Source organism: Cyprinus carpio, unplaced genomic scaffold, assembly GCF_018340385.1.
Source record: "Cyprinus carpio isolate SPL01 unplaced genomic scaffold, ASM1834038v1 S000006516, whole genome shotgun sequence".
NCBI classification, from domain to species: Eukaryota; Metazoa; Chordata; class Actinopteri; order Cypriniformes; family Cyprinidae; genus Cyprinus; species Cyprinus carpio.
In genome coordinates, this window is record NW_024879184.1 from 134,699 (window position 1) to 144,690 (window position 9,992).

Here is a 9,992-nt window from a genome sequence, read left to right on the forward strand (position 1 = left end):
TCTCCAGTGGGAATTTGAATCGGTCACGTCACAGGATGTGGAACTGGAATTTCAAAAGGGGATTTTAATGAAGTGCAATTCAATGAAACTCAGACATGTACAAGAACAGATGTAACTAAGGCATTTTGTGTAAGTTTCCATCTTGTAAGCAGTTTCATTTGGGTCCATTTTGATGAGTTTGGGGGTAAATTCTGGGATTCTAGGGAAATGAAGCATATTCAGTGACGGCCCATTAAGATGTGTCATGTATCAATATAATGGATATTTTTCAATACAATTTTTTTTATAAATAATTTATAATATTTAAACACTTATATTTAGTTATTATTATTATTATGAATTTCTATTATTATATTTAATTTATTCTTTAAATATATTTTCTATACAAATGTAGTATGAACTATATTTAAACATTCATATTTAGTTAGTAGCAGTACTTCTTTCATTATTATTGTTAGATATTTTATAGTTTTAAATATTTATTTTCTATATATTTCATTAATGTATAATTTAATTGTATTTAAGACATCTATACATTTTACATGTATATTTATTGTATGTTAATAATTTAATTTTATTATTTCTGTTTAAAATTATATTATATAGTTATACACTAGGGGTGGAACGGTTTAACTTTATCATGGTTCGGTTTGTATCATGGTTTTTAGAGTCACTGTTTCGGTGTGGTTCGGTATGTGCTGTGTTTATGGAAAAACTATACTTTTGAATACAAAATAAAGAAAATAAGAATATTCTATCTTACTACAAGCAACAGCACAAATAAATACAAAAGAGTAAAAATATTTTTTTTTTTTTTTTTTTTTTTTTAGGTAGGTCTAACATTAGTTTTTTAGGTACAGAAATTGAATAAAGTAATCAAAATGTAATACAGCATTGCATATTTGACTGTATAAATTAAATATTAATCTTTATCCAAGTCACAAAAGCTATCCAATCAAAAGCAATAAATGATTTATTTGTTGTTGCTGTTCGATTAATATTAAGACTGTCTCTTCAAGAGAATGCACTGCTACAGTACGTTCAGCCGGCTATGTCTGCTATAGGATACTTACCAAGATTTTGACATAATTTTTGTGTGAATTTGTCCATTCAAACACAATACTTAAGAGAGAGCTTAATATTTGCTTGTGTTCTGAGATACGGGCAATACTTCAGAGAGAGCTTAATATTTGTGCTGTTTTTTTTTTTTATGTGTTATTTATAAGAAACCATATTACAGATTCGTTGTCAGATTTAATTTAGTTAGAATTGCATACAGGTGTGAGATTTGAGAACTTTGTATTTTTGGAGCTTTAAAGTTCTCATTAACTTCTGTATTGTGCAAATCAACAGCTTAAACATTCATGCCCAACATCTCTTATGTTCCACAGAAGAAAGCAAATCGTACAGGTTAAGACCAACATTATGGTGAGTAAATAGATGACAATTTTCATTTTTGAATGAAGCATGCATTTAAGAGTTACATACTGGCATACAGAGGGCTATTATATCTGTGATGAGCTGCGATGAGCCAAATTTAACATTGAGTTCTGCATCGACAGCAGTTTAATTTAGTGTGAACACCATCCAATACAACAAAGAGTTCTTCAGCTCAGCTTCACGCTCTATAATGTGTCACAGCATTTCATATTGCTGGAAATTACACAAAGGACACCTTCATTGCTTATAGGTTGCTCTCTCGTAGCTCAGGAGAAAAATCCCTAGGAGAAATACAAATACGCACAAATCAGACAATAGTCGACATACAAGAGTAAAGAGCTATTAGCTGTATGTGGCTAGCAGAGCTCAGAGTATTTGGTCTTGGAAGATTTTGGTAGGAAATAACTGAGGTCACATTGAGAACTTTGACTTTTGATTGCAAACTTCTAAGCTCATTTTTGTGACACTGAGCTCTTCTGAATCTCTGGAGGAGACACGTGCGAAATTACTGAGGTCTTTTTCTTATAGTGCAAATTTTCTGGAAACAATTTCAGATTTACCTGTTGTAAGCAACACATTAATAATCAGAGATAAACCCAGATGTCTTGAAAAACACAGGTGTTTCATCACATATGGCCATGACTTTTGAAAAATAAGCAATATTAAAAACACTTTCATACGATCTAGTTTAATTTGTACACCAATTATGTCTAACAGTGACAATATGTGAGATTTTTTTTTTTCTTTTTACATCTGACAAAATTACAGCTTTACTAGAAATGTAAAAAAAAAAATTAAAAAAGGGTTATTTACCTTGATTTTTCTTTGTATCCTTGACAGATCATTTCTTCTGAAGATATGCTCTTCATGGACACAGGTGTGTGAACACTAATGAACAGATTCACCAACTTCTGAAAAAAAAAAAAAAAAAATTATTGGGAGATGTTTTTGGATCAATTTCACATTTAAAAAGGCATTATATATGAAGGCATGAAAGTGTAAGAAATTGTATAAATGAGATAATATTTAAGTTTTTAAATCAGAATCTTTAATCATTTTTAAATTTTACATTTTCAATTTACACAATATTAGTAATTGTTGTTGTGCATGTCATTTTTAGTATTTTTTTTTTTTTTAGTAGTTTTCTACACTGTAAAAATTCCCACCTACCTGTACTTCAAAACACATAAGTTCAGTTGCTGCTCATTTCAACTTTAATGATATTAAACTGCCTTAAATAATGAGCCGAATCTCATATAACTGAAATGAAGTTGAAATGGTCAAATTAATTTGAGTTTGTTATTGAGTTTATTTTTAATGTTTATTTCAAGTAAAGAAAATGTTTTTTTTTAATGGGTTTAGTCTCATTTTTAGTTTTACTTTATTATAATAACCCTGTAAAAAACAATGTAAGCAAAAGATTGCTCTCATTTTGAATAGAAAAAGACCCTGTACACTTTTATTTATGCTTTGAGGGAAATGAGTGGCTACCTGTCATAAATTCTCCAGAGAGTTTGGTTTGTGTAAGCCAGTGCAATAGACATAAAACCTTTAGATTCCTGCTCACTGATCTGAAATTTAGGCATGAGTAAGAGTAATGTGGCAGATATCGAACCCACTCAACCATCTCCACGGCCGTGCTATCAGCCATCCACTCACATCAGCCCTGCCATGACTGGAGGAGGAGAGAGATATTTGCAGAAGCACAAGACAAGGACACCTGTGTCCTGATCCCACCAACCATGAGCACGTGCTATCAAACCACCACTACCAGCAGAACTGTATCAATAACACAATCAATAAAGCAAATGAATTCCATCAGGTTTGCTTAATTTGATTTGATTTCTCAAATAAATGCACTGTGCTGTGCGAAAAGTCTAATTGGTAAATTAGTTTGATTGTTCTCTCTTGTTGAGTAACAAATCTTTAACAGGACTTTTATTTTTCCAGAAGAAATTCTGGGATGCGTTTCGCAAAAGCAACTATTGTCGCAAGTTCCATTGTGACCAATAGAGTTCAATGGAACTCATAACCACAGTTAGCTAAAGATGCTTTTGGAAAATGCACCCCTGAGTGGTGCTTCCCATGCAAAACTCAACGAAGTGGTTGCCAGGGTGTTGCAATGCGGTTGCTAAGGTATTTAAAGGGTTTATAGCATATTGATGTGCTAAGAAGACCAGATTTCTGAAATTAAAAATGGGGACATTTACTAATTTAGTGGTAAACCATGTTGGTAGGTTTGCTATATCACAACCATCGCACTAACCATTATTTTTAATCAAAGGAGACGTAGATGTGTATCTTTAGCGAAGCAGTGCGGAGAGCCGTTTCTGAAACGTGCCTCAGCGTGGCTGCTATAAACACAAGCATTGACTAAAGTGGCCATGTTGGGGCCATAATGCACTGCAGACGAGTGCAGTGTAAATAAGGGGTTATCCAAACATCAACGACAAGGAAAGCCCCTTATACTTGAAATCGGGGTCATATAAGGTGTTTCTTGGTTATAGTACATTAAAGAAATATCATGTGGCTTTTACATACACCAGGTGACCTCTAAATGTGACAAAACTATTTCCATTGCAGTTATGTGGAATATTCCTTTTTCGAATTTTCTGAAAAACCACCTCATGCAAGTGTAAAAAACTTTTTGCGATATCGCTTTTGCAAAGTTGACATTTCCAGTGGCCGTATTTTCAATTTTAAATTTGCGCAGTTTAAAGGGTAACGGAAATGCAGCTTATGTCGGGATAAGACATGGAAGAATTGTCGGGTCATCAGTCCACAACAAAGGAGCCAGCTCGTACAGCTCTTTACCACCTACTAACTTAAGTTGGTCAACTTAAGTTTTTTTCGGACCGAGGTATTCTAAGAGATTCTGTGTTCAGGTTTTTGGTCCAATAAGTAATACCTCAGTCTTGTCCGAATTTAATGAAAGGAAATGACTGTTCATCCAATATTTTATATCTTTAACATTCTGTCAACTTGGATAATTTAAAGATTTCATCTTGTTATAATGAAATATATAACGGAGTATCATTGGCATAGCAGTCTGAACTGATTCCATTTTTTCTAATAATGTTGCCAAGTGGCAGCATATATATTGAAAATAACAGAGGGTCTAACACAGATCCTTGTGGCACCCCAATAGTTTACTAATGTTAACATGGGTTTTTCACCATTTCAGAAGACAAAATGGCAATGATCTGCTAAGTACGATCTAAACTAACATAATGCCTGTCCCTGAATACCAGTATAATTTTGCAGTCAATCTAAGAGTATGTCATTTCAATAATTCAGTGGGAATGGGGTAAGATAAATAAAACTAGTATTGACACCCATCATTTGTCAGAAGCTAGAAGTAAGTCATTTGTAATTTTAACGAGCACAGTTTTTGTGTGCTATGATGGAGCCTGAATCCTGACTGAAATTGTTTTGCAGGAAGGAGCACAATTGAGTTTGATACAACTTTTTTTCCAGTACTTGAGACATAAACAGAAGATTTGAAATCGGTCTTTAATTTGCCAAATTCATTTGGATCTAGTTGTGGTTTCTATATGAGAGACTTAACTGCCAACTTAAACAATTTTGTAACCTGACCTAGTGATAGAGATGTATTAATCATATTAAGAAGTGGTTCCTCTGCCACAGGTAACAACTCTTTCAATAATTCAGTGGGAATGGGGTCTAATAAACATGTTGATTTAGATGTAATGATTAGCTTATTTAGTTCTTATTGTCCAGTTATGGTCAGGTGATGTCTGTTTATTTGTTAGTCTAGAGCAGGGATAGGCAACTCCGGTCCTGGAGGGCCACTATCCTACAGAGTTTGGCTTCAGCCCTCATAAAAACTCACCTGCCTGTATCTATCTAGTAATCCTAAAAACACTAATTGGCTTGTTCAGGTGTGTTTAATTAGGGTTGGAGCTAAACTCTGCAGTGTTATTTTCTATGACTTTGCAAAAATGTTCATCCCTGGTCTAGAGACTGTATTAAATAAATACCTTGGATTGTTTTGGTTATTTTCTATGACTTTGCAAAAATGTTCATCCCTGGCTGCTTTCAGAGACTTTTTGTAGCGGGATATGCTTTCTTTCCGTGTGATTTTAAAGACCTCAAAATTGTAGCTGTAAAAACAGTCTGTCATGCTGCTTGATATTGGAAACAGCCCGGGTATGTCTTAGCATATTATTTTAATGTATTATAATTATAAATATACACACTGGTTTGTAGTGCAATTAGTTTTACTGTTTACTGCACTTTATTATATTATAGTTATTTACCTATTGATGCTAACAATGAGAAAATTGCTTATTTTCGCGTTGCAAAATGTAGTGGATTTCAAATTAGTGCTTTCAGTATTTTTGTTTACATATTTTGTATAAGCTAAACTAATAACTTTCACTTTAACACAAAATTACAGCTCGATTGAAAATAGGCAATAAAGGAAAAAAAAAGTGATATTTACCTTAATTTTAGTTATCTTAAGATTGTTCTCAAGCATGCTCTTTATGAAGACAGATTCACCTCTGAAAAAAAATACATTATTTTAAATTAATAAGAAATGAAAAGATCTAGCACAATGGTGAGATTGACAAACTGTTTTTCAGTTTCTAGGGGATTGTTAAATCAAGTTTTAATAAAATAAAAACTATGAAAAATGTGTTTTTAAAATGCATTATCTGTACTGTTAGGCCTGTAGATTTTAGTGGGGGGAAATGCTCTAGCGCAGGTAGCACAGCCCCAAATTTGTTCACCTGCATTGTTTATAACAATAGCCAAACTAATGTTTCATTCAGGGCCTGACTGGTGCAGATAGGCTGTGCACTATAAAGTTTTGCCTGGAGGTTGGGGCCGAGTGAATTTGTTTCTGGAGTTTTCTGTGCTGGCAGCCCACCCACTCAGGTTCAGCAGAAAATGGATGACTTTTCAAGCATCTTCATGCACTACGATCCCATTAGATCCCTGTCAATCACCCAGATGATCTGAAGCAGAGCCGTGTTCAGATAACCCAACCATCTGGCTGCAGTCCAACATGCTTTAAACTGCGTTCAAATCTACATTATACATTATATTGCATGTTTAAGCAGCACTATGGTCTAGAACTTCTGCCGTCCATATTAATCAATAATGAATATAACCGAATAATGTAAGATTCTGCGAAATAACATCAAGTCAACTTATAGACAATATACTGAGAAGTGAGTTTTTCAATGCTTTTAGTTTTCACATACATATTTCTATTATACCGAAAAAAAAGAAAATTCAGCTATATATACACATTCATTATGTTTTATTTGAGATAAAAAAGGATATTGGGGGTTTACCTATACACAATGCAGCTATATACAATACTTATATGTAATAAAACATATAGTCATTTTTTTTTATTTGTATTTTCTTCATATAAAACATAACTATTTTGTTTTATATTTTTATTATATATTTATATATATATATATATATATATATATAGATATATATTATATATATATATATATATATATATATATATATATATATATAAATATATATAATATTATATTTTACCGAAAAAAAGAAAATTCAGCTATATATACACATTCATTATATTTTATTTACAAATATGAAATTATGTATAACATTTTTCTATACATATGTTACGTATAGCTATTTATTTTATATAAAAAAAATTACATTAAATACCGAGTACAAATATTTTTATATAGAAAAATCGAACGATAGATAGATAACGGGACAAGACTGCCGTCTACTGGCCAGAGCAACACACTCACACACTCACACACACGTGGATTAATCTTCCTCTGTAGACCAGTATATTTGGCTTCATCCTTGCTTAATCAGAATGAGTAGCGCTTTGAGTATCGCAGCAGTTTTCAGCGCTCGGTTTGATTTGTTTCCAGCATTAGTCTCTGTCTGTCTCGCGCCCTGCTGCTGCTTCAGTCTGACTGCCACACACTTCCATTGACTGCAAACTGCATCGCCATGGCAACACGGACAGACTGCAATCCATTGCCCTCATTAGGAAGAACCTGAAAAGATGTCACACCTCTGTTTTATCTCTGCTTCATAACCTACACAGATGTCAGGTTGACATGGCAACCCCAGCGGACAGGTCAATTGATACGTTCACTAGAGCAGTATGGACTTTAGACATATTTTTCCGTGCTCAATGCCGGAGACATAAATAACATTAATAATAGATTATTCTGCAGTGCAAATGTATTATGCAGGTTATTTTTAAACTAGTTCATTATCAATTGATAAATATAATTATTACTGACTGTATTAATTTGCATTAAATATTAAATGTTGTTGAAAATGATCATTATTCCCTTCAAAGACAAATTAATTTGTTAATTATGCTCAGGTTGAAGTTCCAAAAAAGGGAACACACACATACACACACACACACACACACTCACGCACAATTAACATAATTTAGAAAATACATTTGATATTTAATGTGTGTCATATATATATATATATATATATATATATATATATATATATAAACATTATATATATATATATATATATATATATATATATATATATAAAAACATTTAAATATTTATACCCACTTACATGTACACATATAATCAATATGTAATTTAGACTAGCAAAATGTATATTAATAGAGTTTCATATATATTAATAGATATTTTATAGACTTTTAGATATATATATATATATATATATATAAATATATATATATATATATATATATATATATATATATATATATATATATATATATATATATATATATAAGCATACTTTCAATAAAGACCGATTCACCTTCTTAAAAAAAAAAGGCTAATAATAAATTTTACATTGAAAAATAAATGGAAAGATCTGTCACAATGGTGACACATAAAATTAAGTATTTAATAAAGTATTTAATTGTCTAAGGGATTTTTTTCTTATTATTATCTATCTATCTATCCATCTATGATATTGAATTTAATATATATTTAATATAGACTATATTTAATATAGAGAATATATTGATGACACCAAATCAAACTGCAATATACATACAATTAATATGTAATGTAGAATAACAAAGTATATGATATAGTGTACGTATATATAAAATATGATATGGAGTTTAAAATGTAATATATATTTAATATATTGATGATACAAACTCACACGCCCTCAGTCCCACAGATGCACAGCTACAGACGCCCAAAATAGGCAGCGTTATTGAGATTTCACAGCACTAGACGTGTTTGACGCTATCTGAGCAGAGAAGAGTTAATACAAGCCATCCATCAGAGACACAGACTCAGGTATGAGTCTCCACTGACCTCAAAACCACACGGTGTTACAAATGCCTCCCAGACCCACAGCCATGTTCAGGGAATAGACAGATGTGACGGGATGTGATGTGACAATAGGTGATTCAGACTTTTAGGTCACAGACTTCATAAAGGTCCGAGCAATTGTACTGGATTCCACCTGACAATCCATCCAGCTGAACAGATTTATAACAGCAGAATAACAGCAATAACATGCTCCTGTTCAGCTGTGCCGCCGATGCAACAAAACATGCTTTTTTCATTTTGAATATTGGGATTTGATTAATTTGCATGTAAGGTTTTAGGTATTTATTCATCTTTAAGCATTTTTGCTGTTCATTTAAAAGTAATTCAGTGTACAAGTACTAATATTGTATTTGTAATTTTTGCAAACCTGTTACCAAAGTTGAAGGTTTAAAATATTTGTGCTTTTTTTTATTTTTATAGCAATAAACAGATAAAACAAATAATTTATAAAACAAATAAATGTATTTTTATTTATATATATATATATATATATATATATATATATATATATATATATATATATATATATGTGTGTGTGTGTGTGTGTGTGTGTGTGTGTGTGTGTGTGTGTGTGTATTTGCTTGTATTATTTTCTTTATATATATATATATATATATATATATATAGCAATAAAAGGGTTGCACTATGGGACAGCATTAAATAGGTAATTACAATTAATTAAAAATGTTAGTGTTTTACAACTAACTAAATATCAACTCAAGATTTGTATGATTTTAATTCATGAAATGAATATCAATTTTAAGGGGGAAATTAGTATTTAAACTAACTACTTTTCATGCTACTTTATTGTATGTTAGTTTATAGTTCATATAACAAAATTATAGGCCTTTTACCTTTTTAGTGCATTAAATCAGGGTCGCTCATGCAGGTCCAGGAGAACATCTTTCCTGCAGAATGTAATTCCAACTCTAATGAAATGCACCTGAATCAGTTAATCAAGGTCTTTAGGTTTACTTGAAAATTACAGCCAGGTGGGCTGGAGCAAGATTGCAGGACCAGCAATGAGGGAAAAAAAGGAATAAATAAAAAATATATATATTATAATCATCGAATTTTACATTTTAAAAGAAAGGTTTTAAATTTTAAAACTTGACATTTTAAAATGTTAAAAACATGGAATTTTAAAATTTAAAAGAACTATTTAAAATAAATGTTAATAAACGATATTTAAATGTACTAAATGCAGCTGAAAAATTAATA

General features: G+C 31.4%; 1 long non-coding RNA gene across 2 annotated transcripts; it reads right to left on the reverse strand.

Moving 5' to 3' along the window:
* Positions 1-1,218: 1,218 nt before the first annotated feature.
* Positions 1,219-9,764, reverse strand: LOC122143851. 2 transcript variants are annotated; one of them, XR_006159401.1, is made up of 4 exons: positions 9,626-9,693; positions 7,220-7,469; positions 2,254-2,351; positions 1,219-1,721 (listed from the first exon to the last, which is right to left on the reverse strand). It is a non-coding gene; the product is annotated as an uncharacterized LOC122143851 (long non-coding RNA). The 2 variants fall into 2 exon arrangements; XR_006159400.1 differs by lacking the exon at positions 7,220-7,469 and having other exon boundaries at positions 1,225-1,721; positions 9,626-9,764.
* Positions 9,765-9,992: the final 228 nt, after the last annotated feature.